The following is a 22,500-nucleotide window of genomic DNA, read 5'->3' on the forward strand; positions in this document are numbered from 1 at the left end:
GTGAGAGTCAAAGACGAAAATGGTGTGAATTTAGGAAGATTAAAAGAACAAAAACTAAGAAAGAGGAGGTAGGGATGTTTTCTAGAATGCATGTGTGGGTGGATGGGTGGATGGACAGGGTGGGTGGGTGAGCGAATGGAAGGAAAGGGAGGGAGGAAGGACAGCAGGGAGAGAAGGAAGGAGAAAGAGGAAGACGACGAATTCTGAAAACGTAAAATAAATAAAAAAAAAAATAAATCCATTACAATAAAGACAATATTCACTGATTTATATATTTCACATGATAGCGAAAATTGAATCACGTGACGCCGCTAGGAGACGGAGGACTGATCAGCAGGTAGGGACAGTGAGGGGAAGGAAGGAAGGAAGGACGAGAAGGAAGGGAGTGAGGGAGGCTAAGTGTGACGCGACGCCTGACCACACTCCTAGCCTTGTGGTGGCGAGGCCCGTGTTGTGGCCAGCTAAACCGCTCGGGCGTATAGTTAGTGCAGGGAGGAGGGAGAGGGAAGAGAGAGAGGGGGAAGGAGTCACACGTCCCATCCCACACTCAGCCTCCCCTCCCGTCTACCCCATGCATTTTTCCTTGTTCCTGTCTAATTTTCTGACTTGCTTGTAAAACTTCCTATCTCCAGTTAGTCAGCTTCTCTCTCTCTCTCTCTCTCTCTCTCTCTCTCTCTCTCTCTCTCTCTCTCTCTCTCTCTCTCTCTCTCTCATTAGCACTATCAAACGGCTATTTGTACACAGGCCGCAAAAACGGAACCCTCTTTTTCTCAATCTTCAAATCCCCATTAGTTTTATTTATTTATTTTATTTTTTTTTCTTTTTTTTTTTTTTTTGGTTGGCGTTTTCATTGTGGTTTTCTTTTTATTACTTCCTCTTCCCTTCTTCTCTCACCCATCTCGTCAAATTCTTTTTCCTTCCCTGACTACCTCGTCATTTGGCCTTTCCCCCCCTCTCCTCTTTCCTTCCAATATTCTTTTATCTTTCTTCATTTCCTCTTTTTCCTCAGTTCTTCTATTTCCTTCATTCTTTCTTTATTTTTTTCTCGCCTTTTATTGTTCGTCTTTCTTTTCTTCTCTTGCTCACTTCACTCACTCTCACAAATTATCGTGGCTATGCTTGCTCTTCTTTTTTATCTATTTTCCTTTTATTCCTTTTTCCCTCTCCCAGTTTTCCTATATCCACGTCTTTCTCCATTCGCTTCCTCTCCTACATACCTCCACATTTCAGTTCTTATTTTTCATTGCTTAAGAGAGAGCGAGAGAGAGAGAGAGAGAGAATTCCGGTATCAACATCACTGAAATTCTCTCTCTCTCTCTCTCTCTCTCTCTCTCTCTCTCTCTCTCTCTCTCTCTCTCTCTCTCTCTCTCTCTCTCTCTCTCTCTCTCTCTCTCTCTCTCTCTCTCTCTCTCTCTCTCTCTCTCTGTATTAATTATATTTCCACAATAAAAAAAAGGTTTATCCCAATACCCTTTCTTCACCTTTCCCTTCATCCCCTCCATAACTATTCCCTCCCTCCCTCTTTCCCTCCTCCTCCTCTTCTTCCTCTTCCTCCCTCCCTCCGTTCCTTCCATTCACTCACCCACCCATCCAATCCATCCACCCATCTGCACATGCATTCCGAAAAAACATCCCTCCTCCTCCTCCTCCTCCTCCTCCTCCTCCTTAATTCTCTCTCTCTCTCTCTCTTCCTGTCAGTGATTTTACGGTGAAGATTATATTTATTTACTACTGGGAATGAAGGTAGTTTCAATTATTTTATTGCCTTCCCTCTATGTGGTGGTGGGGAGGGGCTGGGGGTCATAATGGGGAGGTTATGGGAGAGGAAGAGATAAAAATATGGACGGTACGAAGGAGAGAAAGGGGTTATGGGGGAAAAGAGGAACATTATGGGAGGAAAGCGAGGAAAAAGTGTCGAAGGGAATGATGGGGAAGGGAAGCACTGGGAGAGAGAGAGAGAGAGAGAGAGAGAGAGAGAGAGAGAGAGAGAGAGAGAGAGAGAGAGAGAGAGAGAGAGAGAGAGAGAGAGAGAGAGAGAGAGAGACTGTTCCTCACAGGTACCGGGGAAAACTAGGAAAAGATGTAAGCGTGAATGGAAACAAAGGAAAGGAAAGAGGGAAGGACGTAACGAAGGAAGAAAAGAACTGATGGAAGGAAAGAAAGAATGAACGAAGGAAGGATATGAAAGGAAAAGAAAGATGGAAGACGGCGATGATGATGATGAAGATGATGATGATGATGATGATGATGATGATGATGATGATGATGATGATGATGATGATGATGGTGATGATGATGATGGCGATAATGTAGATGATAACGATTAAAAAATAACAATGCAAAAGACCAGTACCACGTCACAGAAAAAAAAAAACTGCAAATAAAATAAACAAATAAATAAATAAATAAACAAATGAATAAATGAAAATACAAAACAAAATAATACATACAAACAAAACAAACACCACAACAAACAGACCAAGCCAGTAATAACATACACACATACGTATATACTCGTAAAATCAGGAAATACCACTTATGACACTCTTCCCCGTATTTCCACTCTCATTTGCTTGCTCACTTTACTTTTCTTGCACCCAACACACACACACACACACACACACACACACACACACACACACACACACACACACACACACACACACACACACGCGTGGGACAGTCACTCAGATCTACTTCATGTGTGTACGAAAATTCTTCCTCATCTTATCTCTTCACAAATATCTTTTCTCAGAGCGCCCTTGGCTGGCACACACTGATGCAACTACTCGGTAGGACTGGAAAGGCGTGAGCTTTCATGGAAACTATTAAGGAAGAGAGAGAGAGAGAGAGAGAGAGAGAGAGAGAGAGAGAGAGAGAGAGAGAGAGAGAGAGAGAGAGAGAGAGAGAGAGAGAGACGCAAATTAACAGAGAAAGTATTGAAAGATGGATAGACCGACAGACAGACAGACAGACAGACAGACAGACAGACAGACAGACAGACAGACAGACAGATAAATTTACAGACTGACTGACTGAAATACACACAAAGAGATAGATATAGACACTCAGACAAACAGATTGACTGATGGGAAGACAGACAGACTGACAAAACACAACAGACAGGTAGACAAGCAGTCACAGAAAAATGTACAAATAGAAAGATAGACAGACAGACAGACAGACAGACAGATAGACAGACAGACAAACAGACAGACACTCACAATTACAGATTGAAAAAAATAAATAAAAATATACATTGAGACAAACAAACATACCTAGACAGATAGACAGACCAGTCAGTCAGACAAACAGATAGCCAGGCAGACAGACAGGTGGACAGACAGACACACATACACAAATAGAAAGATAAACAGGGGGACAGATACAGAGGGACAGTTATCTTGCCGCTCACTAACTGACAGCTGAAAACACACGTCCAGTTGCTCTGCTCCTGTCAACACACAGCGATGCCTTGATGACTCCGCTGCTCTCTACATTGTGCAACATTCTCACTCTTGGATCAAATTTACTCTCTCTCTCTCTCTCTCTCTCTCTCTCTCTCTCTCTCTCTCTCTCTCTCTCTCTCTCTCTCTCTCTCTCTCTCTCTCTCTCTCTCTCTCTCTCTCACCAAAATCGTGCGTGCATCTACTAACATAACCTAACGTAACCTAACCTAATGTCAAATAATCTTAGCCTTATAATACGCAAGACAATCTAACCTAACCTAATTTAACATAGATTTCGTATCAGGGTTTACAAAGATATTTTCATGACTTCACAAGTTAGTTTAATATGGATTCCGGACCATCAATAAGAAAAACGCCAAAGAAGACCCAGCTAATAATTTCTGTAGGCCTTGAAAATACTCCTCATGAGAACCTACAGCGTTTCAAAATGCGTGCCAACAACTTGCAGTCTCTCAAGGATGCTGTACCGGCGTCTCGTCTCAGAAACTTCGCTGACACGTTAAGACACCTCAGCTCCTTTTAAACTCTCCCTCTTTTCCCGGGTGAACAATGCATGGTGGACAGTGGTGGACCCTCGCCTGACGGAAATGTATGTCAATGTCCCCGTCCTTGTTCAAATGAGCCAGACAGACAGACAGATGAGTGGGGGTGGAAAAAAAAAACAAGACAGACAACCAGACGCATCTTTTTTGTCCTTGATTCAGAGTGCAGGAGATAAAAGATAATAAAACACACACACACACACACACACACACACACACACACACACACACACACACACACACACACGTTAAAGTAATGAAAAGGAAGTCATGACATTTCCTTACAATAAGTAAAGAGTGAAGAGAGAGAGAGAGAGAGAGAGAGAGAGAGAGAGAGAGAGAGAGAGAGAGAGAGAGAGAGAGAGAGAGAGAGAGAGAGACCAGTCTTTCTCAATATCTTTAAATTCCACCTTTTCTCACATGTTTACTTTAATCATTTTCTTCATTTCCCTCTTTTTTTCACTTTGTTACTCTTTCTTCCACGTTTTGTCAATTTCCTTAACTTTTATTCCTTGTTCTCCTTACATAGTCATTTGTCTGTCTACCTATCTTCCTTTCTCTCTCTCTCTCTCTCTCTCTCTCTCTCTCTCTCTCTCTCTCTCTCTCTCTCTCTCTCTCTCTACTATTCGGATTTGGGTGGTAGTAGTAGTAGTAGTAGTAGTAGTAGTAGTAGTAGTAGTAGTAGTAGTAGTAGTAGTAGTAGTAGTAGTGGTAGTAGACATAGCTATAGGATATGATTATGTATATGTTAACGGGCAGCTGCAGTGATAATAGTAATGACTACTTCCATAATAGTGTTTATAATTATAGTTCAGGTGTTGATGATAACAGCTTGGCAGAGCTATTTGTCAAGGCCTGTTAGCTCAGTTGGTTAGAGCGCCGTGCTAATAACGCGGATGTCGTGGGTTCGATCCCCATACGGGCCAAAAGTGATGATGGATGTTTTTTATGGCTTCTTTACTTTGGTGTCCTCTCTCTCTCTCTCTCTCTCTCTCTCTCTCTCTTTCTCTCTGAATGAACACCAGCTGCAGCTCAAAAAAACCATATCAGAAATCTTATCATAAGCCAGCAACACTTCAGAGTTTTACAAATACTGATGCAACTCTCAGTCTCACTTGAACACGACGAGTTTTGACTTGAAATGTAGACTCAGGAAGGCATATCAAACTCATCACGGGTTGAAGTATATAGAATTAAATTAAAAGGAGTTCTAAACAGTATGTCGGTAGAAGAATGGTAGATATGGAAAAGGTTGGAAGAAGAAGAGGCATCCCAAAGAAGAGAAGGAAGGACTGGGTAGGAGATGATTTAAGAGAGAGGATTGAGTGGAGAGGAGGCAGAAGAATGAGTCACGTGGAAAAGACTAGTGAGGAACGGCGATCCCATGGGAGACGCAGTAGAGGAGGATATAAAAGGCAATAATCTGTTAGGTATCGTCTAAAGCTTCTGGGAGCGTCATTGATTGAGTCTGCTCTGTTTATCTATTTACAAAGAAAGCCGTAAAGATGAACAAGTTTACTGTTTGATTTATGTATCTTCTTTACTATAATTATAAGTGCAATATTTACAAAAGGGAAATAACATCTAACCTAAAGTCTAAAGCTTTTGTGAGTGACATTGGTTTGACTTTGCTTTCTTGATTCACAAAGAAAGCTCTGAAGAACAACAAGATTAGCATTTGATTATTATTATTATTTTGTATAGTAATTATATGACTGCATTATGTAAGTTGTAAATCTCATTCATTTTCTTGATTTTAAGAACACAGAAAGCACTTAAGTAGAACAAGACTGTCATGTAGTTTATTTATTCATTTTTTTTAATATTAATGTAACTGCAATATATCTCTTGAACTGCTTATAAGATCGTGACACTTGCTTTCAATAACTTTAAGCGATTTTCCCCAGAAAAAAAAAAAATTGAATAGCAAGTGATCTCAACCGTTTCCATAACATTTTTGCAGTCAGTGATGCCTTAAAACTATAATATTAAACTGCACAGCACCATTTTATTATATTAATCTTGAGGAAAAACTATGGCAGTCAAGGCAGCAGTGGTAGTAGTAGTAGTAGTAGTAGTAGTAGTAGTAGTAGTAGTAGTAGTAGTAGTAGTAATAGTAGTAGTAGTTGTTGTTGTTGTTGTTGTTGTTGTTGTTGTTGTTGTTGTTGTTGTTGTTGTTGTTTGTGGTGGTGATGGAGGTGATAGCGCTGTTGCTGATTTTGTTGTTACTGTTATTATTGCAGGATTTTTTTTTTTTTTTTTTTGGCACAGATCACACGTAACAATTAATAATCCAGCAAAAGCTTATTAGCCCTGAGTTACTCGTACCTTTCTTTCCCAGTTCAACAAAAAAAGGCATCACTTTCCACACACCACTCATTTCACAACACCACAAATAATTACGCAAAGCTCATCCTACAACCGTCCAGCAGCGTTGACAGAGCAGCATCCAATTTAAGCAGGAAAAAATACACATGACAATTTACGTCCCAAATGTACCGGAGATTAAGAGCTTCAAACACCCTGGATGGAAATACAACGATTGAAGCACCCTCTCCTCCCTCACCCTTTTACCTCCCCCACCTTCCTCCAATACCGTGGGATGATAGAGGTGCAGACTGGTGGGTGGGGGTAAGGAGGAGGAGGAGTAGGAGGAGGAGGAGGAGGAGGAGTAAGTGAGTGTGCAGACTTAACTCAAACATCTATACATATACGAGGGAACGGGACTTTGCATGGTGTTGGGTTACTGTGCCTGGCCTGTGACGGTGACGCGCGTGTGACAGGTCGAGTGGAGGCAACATGTTCGCGGGAGTGACGGGAGATGTGGAGATTGCTTGCTGACGAGTGATTGCCGGCGATTAGCTTGGGACTTATTGATTTGCCTTCCCTCCCTCCATGCACTGCTCCCGCCTTGGCAGTGCTGCGAGTGTCTAGTTTCCCCGAGTGTCTGTCCGCTAGCCTGACAGTGACCCCGGGAGGAGGAGGAGGAGGAGGAGGAGGAGGAGGAGGAGGAGGAGGAGGAGGAGGAGAGGGAGGATGATTATCAGGACGAGGAAGATGAGTAAAAGAGAAAATCCAGGTAATGTTGGATGCAAAAAAAAAAATAAAAAAAAAAAGAATTACCCAGCAACAGTGAGAAGAACAATGTGTATAAACTAGTTTCTCTCTAAAAAAAAAAAGTAAATAAATAAAAAGAAAAAAATGCGAAAGAAAAAATAAATGAATATATGAATAAATATGACAGGCAACAAAACAAAAACACCAACAAACAGGAAAACTGAGTCAAAATATATCAACCCATAAATCATCACAGACCTCAACAAATGACTTGCTACTTTACTTCCTTCGTCTGTCACTTTCTTTTTTCTTTTTTTGCACGTTTTATTATTATCTTTTTTTTTTTTACTTTTTTCAGGACGGGATGATTTTTCACTTATTCATTTACAACATCATATATTTTAAGGTGATTGGTGAAGTCTTGTAAACATTCGCTCATGTGTGTGTGTGGGGGGTGGGCGGGGTGGGGGAGGGGATAATAATAATTTAGAGAACACACAGAGAAAACACACACACACACACACACACACACACACACACACACACACACACACACACACACACACACACACACACATGGGAACTTTTAACACCCATCACCACCATTCCCACCATTCCTACTTAACCCCCTTCATCACCCTTTCCTCCTAGACACGCTCCCATACACACACACACACACACACACCCTGCTCCCCATCCACAATCTTACCCTCCTCCAACTCCTCCTCCTCCTCCTCCTCCTCCCATACTTAACACCTTACCTTACGTCATCTAATCACCCAGTCAATAATCATGCCTCCTGTTTCACCTTACGAGTATATTCATTTTGTTAACTCCTTCTTTTCTCCGTCCGGTCCTCGCCATAATATGACATACCATAATAATGAAGAAGGTAAGGAGCCTTGAGAAAATATAGCGTAGTTTTTGTTGTAGTGACCAGGAGGGTAAGGTTTGCTAATACTCTGTCCTATGTTATGTTTCTTCCCAACAGTGTTTTTTTTTTTTTTTGTCCATTTATTTATTTATTCATTTATTTATTTATTTATTTATTTACGTCGCCTCACTATCAACGCGGTTTGTCTCAGCGTGGGAATCGTCCTTTTAAGTGTGATGAGCGTGAAGGGCTTGTCACTGTGACCTTCATTCTCTCTCTCTCTCTCTCTCTCTCTCTCTCTCTCTCTCTCTCTCTCTCTCTCTCTCTCTCTCTCTCTCTCTCTCTCTCTCTTTTCATTATCCATGCATACATTCTTTCCCTTATTCTTATTCTACTCTTATTCTCTCTGTTCAATTTGCAAACTTTTTTCTTTAAGCTATAAATTCTTTTCTGCAACAATCTAAGTGCTTCAGGATCTCTCTCTCTCTCTCTCTCTCTCTCTCTCTCTCTCTCTCTCTCTCTCTCTCTCTCTCTCTCTCTCTCTCTCTCTCTCTCTCTCTCTGTCTCCTGCATGCAAGAAACACACGTGGTCTCTTGTTATCCACACGTGGGGATGAAATGCTCTTAAAAATACATAACATCATGTGGTAGAATACTGCACAGTGACACGCGGCGTCAATATTGATGGCCGGGCATGACGACCCGGGTTGGGTTTCATCCAGTTCTCAGGTGAAGGGTGACAGTACGAGTATATCCTTCTGCTTGAGTGTTCGGCGGCGCGGCGTGGTGAGAGTATTCAGGTGGGCGTCTCTTTATTTCTTTTACTTTACTCAGATGTATGTCTTTACCTTTCCTTTTATGTTTCACTATATTTTATTTTATTTTCTCTATATTTAAAATTCATTTTTATTATTTTCGTCGTTTTTTTTTTTTGCTTTCACTTATCTATTCATTAATCATTACTGTTTTCATTGTTCGTCATTATTTGTGGTTCATTATATTCATTATATTTCCTTTTATATGTATATCTATTTTCTTACGGAGAAGGGAAGCAGACCGAGGGCATAAAACAAATTCGGTAAAAGTCTTTCTGTTTATATAATCATCTACTTTTGGTTACCTATCTTAATATTTAGCAAGATTTAGCATTAACTTATGCATTAGTATTGTTATCATTATTATCATTATTTATTTATTTATTTATTTATTTATTTATTTATTTATTTATTTCATGGCTGAATTCCTCGGTTGCATTCCCTTGGTGGACGCATTCAGTATCAGCACAGCCTTGACGTGTCTGCAGCAGCCGCCCCTCACCCAGGGCTGCATACCATAATTTCCGCTGCTACTAGAGCGGCGCCGCTGGAATTTACACCGGTCTGTCTATCAAGTTTAGCTCCAGACATAGTAGTAGTAGTAGTAGTAGTAGTAGTAGTAGTAGTAGTAGTAGTAGTAGTAGTAGTAGTAGTAGGAGGAGGAGGAGGAGGAGGAGGAGTAGTAGTAGTAGTAGTAGTAGTAGTAATAATAATAATAATAATAATAATAATAATAATAATAATAATAATAATAATAATAATATTATTATTATTATTATTATTATTATTATTATTATTATTATTATTATTATTATTATTATTGTTATTAATATAGCTATAATATTTTTCCTTCTTGTTCGGTCACAGGCTCCGTATAAGGACAAGATAATAAAGCTGACGAAGAAGGCGTTCGCTCCTAGACGTGAACAACTAATAAAAAATGGTATGTAATAGTGAAACCACTATACCATAAAGCCCAATAAGATACACTACCTTATTTATATAAGACAAATAAAAAATAAATAAATAAATAAATAAATAAATACATACATAGTAGGGTCAGCCTGTACTGAAGTTAATGAATATTTACAACAGAAAAATCGAGAATTTAAAAGCCAGTATAATCTAAGCCCTTTAAGTTTAAATAGTTTAAGCACCATGAAAAAATGGAAAATCGGAAGAATATATATAATTAAAACCCAAGGTGATTTTCAATAACAGAAAAATCGGAAATCGTTGCTCCCTCGCGCGCCACTCCCGCCTCGCCTGAACCAGCAGGCGGAGGGCGAGCGAACAGTTGCAGTAGCTTCAGTCCTCAACGGTCCCTTGTTTTTGCTTCCCTCGCCCCGGGCTGGTGTACTGCATCATTCATACCTGATTCATTATGCCGCGACGCCCATTGTACCGCCCTGCCGCGCCCCACCGCTGCTCACTGCCGCCCCTGCCCGCCGCCATGCCAGCGAGGAATGACTCAACAAACATTCACTCAGTCACTCACTCATTCATTCATACACTCAGTCATGCAAAGGAAAGATTCAATGGTTGTGTTGCAAAAACGATGCCTGCCCGACTGCATGAGAGGGAAGAATGACTAAAAAATTAATGAATAAAAAATCGGACTCTCTTCCTTACAGTCAGTCATGCAATGGAATCATCACAAGACTCATCACTCACAATGGCGACTGACGGGGGAATGGTAACTCTCAAACTCTCACTCACTCACTCCGTACGGTAGTCAGTCAGTCAGTCAGTCATGCGAAGGACTCATCACGAGACTCGTCGCTCATAGTAACGACTGATTGATTGCATGTATGAGGGAACGATAACTCACAAACTCTCACTTACTCACTCACTCACTCACTCAGATGGTCATTCAGTCAGTCAGTCATGCAAGGAACTCATCACTCATATAATGGACACTGACTAACTGTATTTAGGACGGAATGATGACTCGCAAACACTCACCCACTCACTCTTTATGATGGTCAGTCGGCCAGTCAGTCAGTCAGTCATGCAAGAAACTCATTACTCAGAACCACGAGCCAGACTGCATTTTTACAAGAGAACAATGACTCACAGACCCTCACTTACACTAACTTACTCATGAGGCCACCAGCTTCGTGCATGACTTAATCGCTTTTCCAGGACTAGTGGCATGGTAGGAAATGACACTCACTTGCACACTCACTCACTTGCTGCTACATAAGTCGGCGCCACACTCCTGTATCCTCATAATAACAGCACTCAGGACTCATATTCTGAAACACCTCCGTGCCGCATCTTCACTACGTTTAAAACCCTCTAGTTAAAGCTACGCGGGTTTTTAAGGGTGTTTTTACGGTTCCATTGACAGATTAACAAGATTTCTACATTATTAAATGGAAGAATAGCCTTGAGAAGCCGAGTAATCATTTCTGTGGCCTTTGAAAATAGTCATGGTGAGAGAGCAAAATGTTTCAGAATAAGGGCTTCATTTCGACGCATGAAAATAGAAGGAGAGGAAAAGAAAGAGGAAAACGAAGGCAAGAAAGAAAAAAAGATAATGATCCAAAGGGATGAAAGGAAAAGGAACAAAAGGGGTAAAGGAAGTGTGGTAAAGGTAAGGAAGGAAAGGAAAGGAGAAAAGAAAAAGTAGAAAGATGAAGAAAGATAAGAAAAAGGAAAGGGTAAGATGGGTGAAGGAACCAAAAGGAAGTACAGATAAGGAAAATAAGGGGAGGAAAGGAGAAGAAAATGGGTAAGGAGAGGTAAGGGAAAGGATAGAGGAAGATAAGTGAAACAACCAAGGGAAATAAATTTTGGAAAGGAAGGAAATAAAAGAGAAGGGAAGAAAGGGGTCCAGGTGAGGAAAGGTAAGGCAAAGGAGACGGAAAAGTGAGTGTGAAGGTGGGGTGTGAAGCAGTTATGTCTGAAGGGAAGGATCACCACCATCGCCACTTAGGACACGCGGGCGAGGGGCAGGTGGGAGACTGGAAGAGCAGGGAGGAGAGAGCAAGGGAGAGAGGAAGGGAGGGGGTAAAAGAGAAGGCCATTTTTTGACCATTTGAAGCTCGTCTGCGGGACAGATCTGTGTTATAGTACCTTTTACCTCCCCTCCTCCCTCCCTTCCTCCTGCCTCCCCTTCCCTCCTGCCTCCCCTTCACTCGCCCCCTCCCCTTTCCTTTCCCTACCAACTGCATTGCAATCCAACACTGGGAGAGGAGAGAAAGCGAGAGAGGGAGAGAGAGAGATGCTTTCAGTCGGGCTGTATCGGAAGAGGAAAAAGAGGTAGGAAGTAAAGATGTTATCGCAGGAGACAGAAAAAGAAGGAAGTGAAGAGGATGACAACAGAGGCTGGTTAGTAAGACGACAGAAAGATAGTAGAAAGTAGTACACATCCATACGCAAAGACATGATGGGTCACGAGGCTATTTACTTTTATGGATGGCCAGGCATATCATTAGAACACAAAGGAAGTACAAACAGCGCAGACCTGTTGGCCCCTATGAGGCTGTTCGTGAGAAGCTGCAGGATCTAAAGTAAAAGATGTAGGATAACAGAGAAAATTTAAACAAGAGTAAAAGTAGGAAAAGGAGAGGGAAAAATCTGAGAAAACTGGGGAATCATTGAAGTATAAAAAGAAAAAGAAAATTAGAAGGGATGACAAAATAAACAAGGAAAAACAAGCATAATATCTATAATAATTCAATTTCGCACGGGAACAAAGGCAGAAAATGGAGTAATTAATTTATAACAAGGAAAGGAGAGAAAGAGGGAGAAAAAAAAAGGGTGGGGAGAAAGAAGAGGATGAAGAGACATTGGGTGTGAGGGGGCAGCGTAAAGAGGGAGACGAGAGACTCATCGATCACACGCATCTGACACTTCTTTTGTCTATGGAGGGGAATCAGGGGCGCGTCTAAGCTGCTACACCAGTGACATCTGACCCCCGCCCTGATGACCAATAACCCCTGCCCCCTCCCCCCAAGAGTCGTCATTAATTGAGTGACCAGTCTGAGTGAGTGAGTGAGTGATTGAGTTCCCAGCCGCTACCTCGTTCCCCTCGTCAACTACCCTCACACCCCTCCCCCTACACCCTCCCCCCTCACCTTCGCGTCCCCCGCCCCCCTCACGCCGAACCCTTCAACCCGTCCGTCCGTCTACTGATGCAACTGGCTTTCCTGATCCTCCATCACTCCCCTTCTTGGCTCCCCAGACACACCAATCACCCCCTCAGACTGTGCCCCCCCACCTACCCAACACACACACACACACATACACACACTCATCATCATCATCATCCCACCCCCTCCCTACCCCCACACACGCAACGCTCTTTACCTCCCAACCACCTCTACCCGTCATCTCCTTCCCCTTCAAGCCATGCACGCTCCGCCGTCATGCATGACCTTGAAATGCGATGCCGCTCCCATTTTGCAGCTCCCGAGGGGGGTTAGCCGAGTGCCTCACCGCCCTGACCGCCTCCTGCCCGCCCGCATCCCGCACGTGCCTGCCTCCCGCCCCACCTTCCGGAGATGAGCGGAGGAGGAGCAATGCAAACTGTCATGCAAAGTCCCCCTCCACTGCATGGCGGAAAATAAGAGGGAGAAAGGGGTTTACAGAAGGGGGCTGATTGCTTACTCAAAAGGGGTGTGTCAGGCGTTAAATAAAAATGGTGGGGCACGGGGAAAGGGAATGGTAAGGGGGAAGGGGGAGATAATGCATGACCAACTCTCAGTGGCCGTCATGCAACGTCGGTACACACATGACTATTACATCATCAGTGCATATGAATGAATGATTCGTATTTATGTGTCCGTCAGTCGAGTGAGGTGCGGACACCCAGACAGCGAGGCCCTCTTAGCGGGACACTGGGGGCCGCGCCAGGCCATTGTGCATTGCGCCTTGCATTAGTGGCTCTCACAGGGCGGCAAGGAGAGCGGGAGGGAAAGCATGTACAGAAGAAGGGAGGGAGGGATGGAGGGCCTGGAGCGAGGTAGGAAGAGCATGGAGGGAGAGGAGGGAAGGGGGGAGACGGATGCGGGGTGAAGTGACCGCGTTGCTGCAAAGGATAAAATGCACAGCGGGACCACCTCCGGGCGCCGTGACCTGCCCCTGCCCGGGATGACAAAGGCCCCGCCCCCTCGCCCGCCAGTGCTGGGTGGGAAGGCCTGGGGGTGCTCGCCGCAACTACCTCGCCAAGGGCAAGGCTACGATGCCCTTGGAAGGGGAGGTGTTTGTACGTATGGGAAACTTGAGTCCGCATTAGTTGAAAAACGGTTAGAAATCTCTCTCTCTCTCTCTCTCTCTCTCTCTCTCTCTCTCTCTCTCTCTCTCTCTCTCTCTCTCTCTCTCTCTCTCTCTCTCTCTCTCTCGGGGCACCCATCGCGCCCTCATCCTCATCTTCGCTACGCTTTCTCTACTACTTACCACCTGCCTGCCGCATGTCCGTCCGTCTGTCCGTTTGCCTGTCTGCCTGTCTGCCCGGTTAGCTTTATGAGTATTACCTGCTACCTTACCTACCTTACCATCCTCCCCCCTCCCTCAATGCCCCTCTTCCCCCCACCAACCTTTCCTCCTTCCTTTCCCTCATCCCTTCCAACTTGCACATTTCCCTAAACCGTTATGCTACCTTTCCGCTACCCTACTTTCCCTGCCTTGCCTTGCCTTGCCTTGCCTTGCCCCTGACACCCGCCAAAGCTTGCCCACCACGCACTATCATACAAATACTTCACTCCAGCAGCATTCTCCAAGTTCCTCCTAACCTGCACCTTCTGCGAGATTACATTTTTCTCTCCTTTTAGGTAGTTTTTAACGCAATAATGAGTAATGTAGCTAATTCAGACTTTATTAATTATATTTTCTCTTTTTCTAATGCAATAATGGTAATGTAGTTAATTCAGATATTGCAGTAGCTCTCATTGCTTTTCCTACGCCTTCTTTCAATAGACTGACCTCACAAAGACGATAATAAGAGGAGTGCAGTTATGTCATACACCCCAGTTAGGACCTAAAGGTTTGCTGTTGTTTAATATCTACATGTGTATCCACCACCACGTGCTTGTACCACTCCTCCACCACGCCTCCACATTTCTCCTCCACCACGTGGCGCCCTAACATTATCATGCCTCACCTATCTTATCTTTAGACACCACTAACCACGACCACCATCACCACCACCGACAAAAACATCAACTACCACCACCACCATCTATCACCACCCCTCCTCCTCCTCCTCCTCTGCTCCTAGTCCGCCGCCTCCACCACGCACCACACCCTCTCCACGCCACACCTTTCCAATTAAGGACTCCACACCCTCCACCACGCCCCTGGACACCCACCTTTATAACCAGAGCAGCCCAACCCACCCCTCATCCCCCAAAAAGGATACCACCCCTTCCTTCACCCCCATGGCCCTCTCTCCCTCCCTTCCCCCCATTTTAACAAGTCCTACCTACTCTCTCTCTCTCTCTCTCTCTCTCTCTCTCTCTCTCTCTCTCTCTCTCTCTCTCTCTCTCTCTCTCTCTCTCTCTCTCTCTCTCTCTCTCTCCACCCACTTCTTCCCTCCCACAAAACACTTCCTTACTCTTTCCAGTTTCCCTGTTTTTCTACCTCCCCTTTCACCAAAACCTCCTTTGTCTCCCCTCTCCCGCTAACCTAACCTCAAATTCCTCCCCCTTCCCCCCACACGTCTCCCCTCCCGCAGAACACTCATAGGACCATATTCAGAAACACCTCCACTACATTCAGAAGGCTTTAATTGAAGTTACCCGAGTGCTCAAGGGTGTTTTATTACTGTTCTAATGGCAGATTGACAAGATTAACAAGATTTCTACATTTTCAACAAACGAACCTGGGTTATAATTCCTGTGGCCTTTGAAAATAATCGAGGTCAGAGAGCGGAGCGTTTCTGAATACGGCTAGACAACCTTCTTCCTTACATATAAACGAAACCCACGACTTTCTCTCTTCATGTGTCCCCACCATGTCCCTCTCTCCCCCCCATCACAGTTAGCCAAACCTTCCCCAACACCCCCATATTCTCTCTCTCTCTCTCTCTCTCTCTCTCTCTCTCTCTCTCTCTCTCTCTCTCTCTCTCTCTCTCTCTCTCTCTCTCTCTCTCTCTCTCTCCCTGTTTACCAAGTCCTCCCTCCTCCCCCCTGATCCCCAGATAAGTGAACAATGGTCGGGCGCTCCCTGCCTGCCTGCCGCGCATTGAGGTGTATCGGGGTTTTTTATGTATTACGCTTGTATGTGCTTTGATGCATCTCATCCCGAATGCATCTGTGACCGAGCCGTGGGAGTCGAGTCTGTCTGTGCACTGCCTGGCTCTGGGTGGGTAAAGGAAGGTGTGTGTGTGTGTGTGTGTGTGTGTGTGTGTGTGTGTGTGTGTGTGTGTGTGTGTGTGTGTGTGTGTGTGTGTGTGTGTGTGTGTGTGTGTGTGTGTGTGTGTGTGTGTTTACCTACTTCTATATACCATCCTGTACTTCCCTACATATTTGTATTTACTTTTTACTGATTTAAGCTCGTAATGTCTCGTCTATTAATACTGAATTATTATATTTTCACAATCTAAACTCGTGTGTATTTTTTGCACACACACACACACACACACACACACACACACACACACACACACACACACACACACACACACACCAATGATCGTTGGTTGAGGTTTAATAACAGTATTTTTAATTTTCCTTACCTCCTCTTCCCTCTTCCTCTTCCCCTGTGTATGTGTGTGTGTGTGTGTGTGTGTGTGTGTGTGTGTGTGTGTGTGTGTGTGTGTGTGTGTGTGTGTGTGTGTGTGTGTGTGTGTGTGTGTGTGTGTGTGTGTGTGTGTGTGTGTGTGTGTGTGTGTGTGCGGAAGAAAGATATTACTAAAGAGAGGAACATAGAGAGGACGAGGAAGTGGAAAGGGGAAGAATGAGGAAGAGAGGGAGAGATGGAGGGAAGAGGGTGTAGGCAGGCAGGCAGGCAGGCAGACAGACAGGCAGGCAAGCAGGCAGGCAGGAGGGAAATGTGATTGAAGGCCGTCACACCGTCACATGACCGGTGAATATGATGAAGAGGTCACGTGCACACTCCCTTCCCTCCTTCCTTTACGCCCTTCCCTTCTTCCCTCGCCTCCCTTCATCCCTTCCGCGTCCAGCCATCGATAGCTTCCTCCTGTCTCCCTATCCTGCACCCTATCTCATTTCCTTTCCCTTTCTCTCGCCTTCCTTATCTGTCCTCGCAGGCATTTCCCTTCCCTGCATGGTGTTGCCTTTCCTGCTTGCTTCTCTCCCCGCCCGTCAATGTTGCAGAGAGAGAGAGAGAGAGAGAGAGAGAGAGAGAGAGAGAGAGAGAGAGAGAGAGAGAGAGAGAGAGAGAGAGAGAGAGAGAGAGAGAGAGAGAGAGAGAGAGAGAGAGAGAGAGAATATAAGTATACATACGCACATACTTACACATCCAAACACACCACCACCGTGCAAAAATGTTCTATATAAGGAAGAAATAATTACATAAAAATGTCAGCGCGTGGGAATAAAAACACTCAGAGGTCGACACTAACTCCTCAACTTTACTGTAGTGTCCGGTGGCTGGCTGGCGTGAAGAAAGCCTGTTAGTGGTGAGAGAGGACCCCCCCCATCTTCCCACTTCCCCTGGCAACACTCGGGATGCGAACCGGTGCCCGTAGGATACTGTATATCAATGGGGGTTGGGGAAAAAGGAAAAAAAAATGCTGATAATTACAATCTCCCACCAACTGTTTTCGAAAATAGGTTAATAATTGTGGTGACGAATGTTAACTTCGTGATGTTGCCCAACCTGTTTTTTCTAAGAGTGCCGATAATGTGTTGCGATACACAGCACGTTGCGCGTCCTGCAGCTGCTGTATCATATCGGAATGCCTGCTGGAAAGTGGCCGGGGTTTCATATATTTTACTCTATCTTTATTTTTCACTTATATATATATATATATATATATATATATATATATATATATATATATATATATATATATATATATATATATATATATATATATATATATTTTTTTTTTTTTTTTTTTTTTATTCTATTTTTTAATTCACTTATTTATTTCTGTTGTTTTTTCTTCATTTCCGTTTACTAATTATTACTATTTATTTTATTTATTTATTTATTTATCTATAGCTGATCTATTTATTACATATGAATTAATATATAAGCATGTCTTTATTTGACTCTTCTGGGGAGCGGCAAGTTCAGGGATCTCTCTCTCTCTCTCTCTCTCTCTCTCTCTCTCTCTCTCTCTCTCTCTCTCTCTCTCTCTCTCTCTCTCTCTCTCTCTCTCTGGAAGAAAACAGCGTACATATAGCAAACTTACACTCACTTACAAACAACTTACCACACGCCTGCCCACCTCCCGCCACTCCTCTCCCTCCCTCCCCTCCTGTATCTCCAGGGGAGGGAATGGCAGAGAGGGGAAAGAGATAGTGACCCGTCACTATACCGCCACCGCCACCGCCAGCGCCACACCCGCCTTCACCACCTGGGCACTGTAGTGTCGCGGGTTCCTAACGGCTCATGCTTAACAAAGACGATGACAACAAAGGCTGCAACGACGACGACGACTCGAGGAACAGACATCGATGCCATGGTGGCGATAAACGGCGAAAAATATTATTTTCACAACAACAACAACAACAACAACAACAACAACAACAACAACCGCAACAACAACAACGACGACGACGATTAATACTATTACTAGTACTAGCTACTACTACTACTACTTCTATTACTACTATCACTACAAGTCGCTACTATCTCAAACAAAAACAAAAAAACACCAACTACATCTCCACAACAACATTAACAATAAAACTATTAACACCATCAACAATAACAACGACGACAACAACAACAACAACAACAACAACAACAACAACAACAACAACAACAACAACAACAACAAAAACAGTAGCAGCAGCAGCAGCAGCAGCAGCAATAGGAGCATGAGCCAGTCAGACATGCATGGCTGGACTTGCCCAAATGACATCCAAGGCCTCGGAGTGATTCCCACGTACAGCAGTCACAAGAGAGCGCAGCGCAAAGTACAGTTGAGTACAGTACAAGCAACTAATCGGGTTTACTCGTACCTCCCTCTGGTCTCCCTCCGCCGCTCCTTCCCTCCGCCCCTCCATTTCCCACGCGTAAAATATGCATTCTCTGCATTACCACTCGACATCAAAAACAGGAAAAGAGATTTGCCGTTTGCATGAAAGCACGAGCCAGTTAATACATTTATATCCGTAATGCACAACGGTGGATGGCAAACCAGTCTTCAATTATCAAGAGTAATCATTCATTTTCAATCACGCTACACAAACAAGATAAATATACGACTTACTAGCACACAAATCAGCAAAAAAAAGAAACGTCAATAAATTAAATTAACTGAAATAATAAATTAATTGATTTAATTCATTCAATCAAATTCAATCAATAAATTAAAAAGAGTACATATCATTTACTATACTTCAAACATGAATAATCACTGATGCATCATTTATCACTAGCAATTATCTTTCTTTATCTAGTAGTAGCAGTAGTAGTAGTAGTAGATAGTAGTAGTAGTAGTAGTAGTAGTAGTAGTAGTAGTAGTAGTAGTAGTAGTAGTAGTAGTAGTAGTAGTAGTAGTAGTAGTAGTAGTAGTAATAGTAGCAGTAGTTGTAGAAGTAGCGGTAGTAGTAGTAGAATTACTATTATTTTCAAGACATTTGCAAGGTCCGCCTTAAGACTGTTTAAATATTTTGTTTTATATTACACAGTCTCATAATATATATATATATATATATATATATATATATATATATATATATATATATATATATATATATATATATATATATATATATATATATATATATTATATATAAACAAAGTCTATGCCCATTTTTTTCATTCCGAACTTTTTTCCATAGCGCCCTTCAAAAACTAGCATATTTTTCATACATTTTCCTCTTTTCTTGTGCCGAAAATTATATACCACGCTGGCTAAGTGATCCCGCTTGAACGTGGTCATCTCGCAGACCCCAAATCGAATCTCACGGAAGCTGGCCATTTTTCAAGCCATCACCGAGTGGCTGAGGAACACCCACATGCTTCCTATCAATCCTATTTTGGCCAGTATTCAGAAACACTTTGCTCTCTCACCATTAGAGATGATTATCAGGATTCTCAACAGTCTTTCTCCTGTTAATAGTACAGAAATCTCGTTAATGTGTCACTAGAACCATAAACACACCCTTAAAAACCATGTAACTTCAAGGAAAGCCTTTTGAAAGTAGTGAAGATGCGGCGCAGTGTTTTAAAATTATGGTCCCTAGGGAGACGAGAGAAAGAGCTCTGGGAGCCGACATGTCTCTGAAAAAGCGCTAATAAAAAAAATTCTGTTTGCGCCACCCAGGGCAGGGCATGAAAACTAAGCCTCCACAAACAGGGCAGGATGTTAGTTTAAATTATCCAAAAGTAAAATTACAACAAAAATACCAGGTGACACTATAGAGGAAAGAAAAACCTTACTCAGTATATCATCATATTCACGTGACGACATTCAGACAAAAATTTTCCTTATAGAAGTGAAATTGAGAGAGAGAGAGAGAGAGAGAGAGAGAGAGAGAGAGAGAGAGAGAGAGAGAGAGAGAGAGAGAGAGAGAGAGAGAGAGAGAGAGTTGACAATCCTGCGTTACATACAATCACACAATTATTTCTCAGTGGCGAGGGGAAGGTAAGCGGTAAGACAAGGAGACAAACAGGCAAGCAGGCAGACAGGCACTCAGTAGTCCTTCTCAGTCCTTACCTGTTTGGGGCAGAGCTCAGCTCGCCTCGACTCGGCTCGGCTCCCCCTCGGCGGCCCCTGTCGGGAGATTAAGATAAGTAGAAGGTCACCTGTGAGTTACGACAGAAAGACTACACACACACACACACACACACACACACACACACACACACACACACACACACGACAAGGCGAAACCATATAAAATGACAAGGTAGAGAGAGAGAGAGAGAGAGAGAGAGAGAGAGAGAGAGAGAGAGAGAGAGAGAGAGAGAGAGAGAGAGAGAGAGAAACATACATACATACATACATACATACCCCTGTGTGCACTAAAACGGGTGATGAGGTAAAGCTTATCAGAAAGTCACGTGTCATGCGGGAATTTAACTGCCGCGCCACCTTATAAGCCGTGTGTGTGTGTGTGTGTGTGTGTGTGTGTGTGTGTGTGTGTGTGTGTGTGTGTGTGTGTGTGTGTGTGTGTTCCGCATACACCTCAACCCACGTGTTTGCCCCCACCCATCCTTCGCTCCACCTCTCCATCCTTACCTTCCTTTCCCTCCCTCCCTCTCCCACTTTTACCTTCTCCCTCTCTCTCCCTTCCTTACCCCGTCCCTCCCAGACTGAAGTAAAATAATTCAAAGGAGGAAAAGAAGTGATATGAGAGAGAGAGAGAGAGAGAGAGAGAGAGAGAGAGAGAGAGAGAGAGAGAGAGAGAGAGAGAGAGAGAGAGAGAGAGAGAGACTGCCGCAACTGTCCATCACTCACCTCCTCCCGGAGACACGTGCAGGAGAGGAGATTAATTGATAAACACACACACACACACACACACACACACCTCAGCGCCACCTCCAGACCACCGCCACCACCACCACTAGCATTACCACTACCACCACCACCAGTATCACCTCAACCATCACCACCACTACCACCACCACCAGCATCACCTCGACCATCACCACCACTACCACCACCACCACCATTAGCATCACCGTCACCAGCATCACCTCCAGCACTTCCACCACCTTCGTATCGTCTATCCTCTTACATTTACTCTCTCTCTCTCTCTCTCTCTCTCTCTCTCTCTCTCTCTCTCTCTCTCTCTCTCTCTCTCTCTCTCTCTCTCTCTAACCCTTCACGTGTAAAAGATAACATAAGGGAGTATGAAGACTTTTTATATATTCATATTCTTTGTTCCATTTGGCTTTCAAATTATTGTTGTGTTCTTTTTTATTACTATTATTCATTTTCTACTCACTTCCCCTCCTCTTTCTCCTCCTCTTCTTTCTTCACTTCTCGACTTTTATTTATCATACAAATGTTTTGAAAGGAAAGACTTTTAAATCACTCATGACATTCTCTCTCTCTCTCTCTCTCTCTCTCTCTCTCTCTCTCTCTCTCTCTCTCTCTCTCTCTCTCTCTCTCTCTCTCTCTCTCACACTCTCTCTCACACACACACACACACACACACCCCTCCCCTTCCAACGCAGACTAACAATAAACCAGGCCTATTATCAACAACACCTACAGCCGATCTTATCTCCAGCACATATTATTACCATTATTATTATTATCCCTCACGCCGGCCCAGTGTTCAAGACGTCCTTCTCTTCCTTACATTATATTGGTGATTCTTTTTCCACGTACCAGCGCACCCCTTAAATCACCGCCCCTTTCGCTCACTTCCCGTATACTTACCACCACCTAGGATGATATACTGCCCTCCTGTATGTATTGGACGTGACAGTTCTCCCACCACCTCCTCCTGATGCCCTTTATTACCCTTCCTTCATCCCATCTCCTCCTTGTCCGCCGCCACCCTTAGTCAGTCCAGCTACCGTCATCTGGAACCTACTTATCTTACGAATTATAGTATTGTGTGCTTGCCTTTCCCACACCCATGCTCTGCTCTCTCTCTCTCTCTCTCTCTCTCTCTCTCTCTCTCTCTCTCTCTCTC

At 43.6% G+C, this 22,500-nt stretch overlaps 1 long non-coding RNA gene and 1 other non-coding gene across 2 annotated transcripts in view; one reads left to right on the forward strand and one right to left on the reverse strand.

Moving 5' to 3' along the window:
* Nucleotides 1–20,629, reverse strand: part of LOC135103540 (uncharacterized) — a 205,119-nt gene extending 184,490 nt beyond the window's left edge. The window contains exon 1 of the long non-coding RNA XR_010270107.1: nucleotides 20,568–20,629. This is a non-coding gene — a long non-coding RNA (uncharacterized LOC135103540). The remainder of the gene's footprint in view (nucleotides 1–20,567) is intronic.
* Nucleotides 4,865–4,938, forward strand: Trnai-aau (transfer RNA isoleucine (anticodon AAU)). The gene has a single exon. It is a non-coding gene; the product is annotated as a tRNA-Ile (tRNA).
* Nucleotides 20,630–22,500: the final 1,871 nt, after the last annotated feature.

Source organism: Scylla paramamosain, chromosome 9, assembly GCF_035594125.1.
Source record: "Scylla paramamosain isolate STU-SP2022 chromosome 9, ASM3559412v1, whole genome shotgun sequence".
NCBI lineage: Eukaryota > Metazoa > Arthropoda > Malacostraca > Decapoda > Portunidae > Scylla > Scylla paramamosain.